The following is a 2414-nucleotide window of genomic DNA, read 5'->3' as shown; positions in this document are numbered from 1 at the left end:
AAGGAGTTTGCACCAGGCAGATCTGAGAAAAGGCACATTGGGATGCAAATGAGAACAGTGGGCTGCATGTCATAGACTACAGTGTGAATCCATGAATTCATTGTAAAACAAATGAAGAAGAAGAGAAGGAAGGGAGGGAAAAAGGGAGAAAGAGGAGGAAGGGAGGGCAGGGTGGGAAAGTAGGTAAGGAAGTAGGCAAGCACTTACAGTAAATTCTAACTAACACCATACATGGAAAAAGTATAATAGAATTAAAAGGCACAGTTTTGCAACTGGAAGTGTAAATATTGTATCAGGCAAGAATCATCAGCAGATGCTAAGACTGATGGTCAAAATTATAACAGTGGAAATTTACAAAGCTGAAAGTATCTTTCTCAATGTTGTTTATATATACAAATAGAAAGATAACACAAGCTCAGAAAGCTGGCAACAATCAATTCAACCAAATGCACTTGCTAAGGCTGCCATAACAGCATGCTACACACTGGGTAGATCAGGCAAGAGAAACCCTTTGTGTGGGCCAGCAGGCTGGAAGTTGGGATCTAAGTGGCAGCAGGGTTTGCTTCTTCCAGTAATTCTGGCTGGCTCTTACACTCCTGTCTTCTTCCTATGCCTGCCTTCTGTGGTCTATGTCCTAATTTCATCTTCTCATGAAGACAATAGTTATTCTGGACAGGGTCCATTTTAATGGGCTTGTTATACTTTCTTAAAAGACAGTATTTTCAACTATGGCCACATTCTGAGCTCGTGGGAGAAAAGGCCTCTCCTTGGCATATGAATTCGGGGATCATGAGCATAATTCTGCCAAATAACCAATACTTGTTTGAACCACGTCCAGAGTTTCAACCTTCCTGAGAATTATCTGCAAGGGCTTTAAGAGATGCTGCTGCTGAATTGTCAACCCCTACATGCTACACTCATTGAAGATAGAGCTGAAATGTGGGCACCTATGGAAAGGTCCAATTTACAAATAATTAATATCAATACTAGTAAGATGTTTTTGTAAATGAGGTATAGTTTGCATATAACGCATCTTAATCTTTCAATGTACAATTTTCATTTTTTATAATTTTTAACATTTTAGTTAAGTTTCTTTAAGATTTGCTTTTCTGCCTGGTATAATTCATCTACATAAAAAAAATTCATTTGATATTTTTATTGTACAATTCAAATGATAATTTATTTTCACATATATTTGGACCTAAAAAACCTGAGAAACAGATGGAAAAGATGTAGTATTTTTATACAATGGAGTACTACTCAGCTATAAAGAATGATAAACTTGAAGCCTTTAGATATAAGTGGATGCGACTTGAAGATATACTCATAAGTGAAATAAACCAAACCCACATGTGTAAATATAATATAGTCTCTCTAGTATAAGAACTCAAAGGAAGAAATAAAAATAGGCATAACACAATTAAAAGGAAAGTGAGAACTTGAGGATTAGTTAATGAAGAGAGGGCAAGGAGAAAAGCTAGAAAACATGACAGGGGCAAAGTCATACATTTATATGCACAAAATGGGAAAGGCAATGGTCCTGAGAATCTTCAGCATGTTTTTGAAAATAGCAGTTAATTGGTAGGTCTCTCACCTATACATGCTGATACCTGTGAACAAAGCAACTGCACTGAAGAAAGCAATGGGTAATGGGAGGGTCATGCTTGGAATGCCTGTCATTCTGGACTTCTAATTACATACTGCTTGTCATGACATTTCAATTACAGCCATACTGTCTCTCAAGTAAAGGCTTGGTTTTTTTTTTTTAAAGAAGGGTAATAAATGAAAACATGAGACAAAAAAAAAGCCACAGGACTGTCCTGCTACAAGGCTATATATTGTTAGATTTCTAAACTTCTGTGTAAAAAATTAATTTTCTCTTTATTTTTTTATTTTTTCACCTGGTATAAAGTCCTATTTATAAGGTCCTAATTTTTAAAAAGTTTTCATTTGTTTAGCCTTTTAAAGATATTCTAGGATTTGCAAAATTTCTGATGAAAAACCCATTGAGTTCTTATCTTCATCCATCTGTGTTGTCTCATTTTTTCCTCTGTCTTAATGATATTTCCTGGCAGTCAGGTAATTATGTGATAATATACAAAGCTTTTTTAAACTTTGATTGTTTTTGTTTACTTGGGTATTTTCAGAAAACTTCTTGAATCTGGTTTGATTCCTGTCATTATTTTTGGAAAAGTCTTAGTTATCTGTCAAACTGTTTTATCTACTTTTTGTTGTTTCTTCTGTAGTCGTTTGATTTTGTCTCACAGCTCTTGAGAAGTCTTGTACTAGCTCTCTCTGTCTATGTGTCTTTGCATCCATTTCTGTCTGCCTGTCTCTGTCTCTCCCTCTGTATCCCTCTGCTCTGTCTCTGTCTCTGTCTCTGTCTCTCTGCTTCTGTCTCTGTCTCCTGTCTC

The sequence above is a fragment of the Octodon degus genome, unplaced genomic scaffold (genome assembly GCF_000260255.1).
Source record: "Octodon degus isolate 3935 unplaced genomic scaffold, OctDeg1.0 scaffold00131, whole genome shotgun sequence".
Classification (NCBI taxonomy): domain Eukaryota; kingdom Metazoa; phylum Chordata; class Mammalia; order Rodentia; family Octodontidae; genus Octodon; species Octodon degus.
This window is presented reverse-complemented; position numbering follows the sequence as displayed.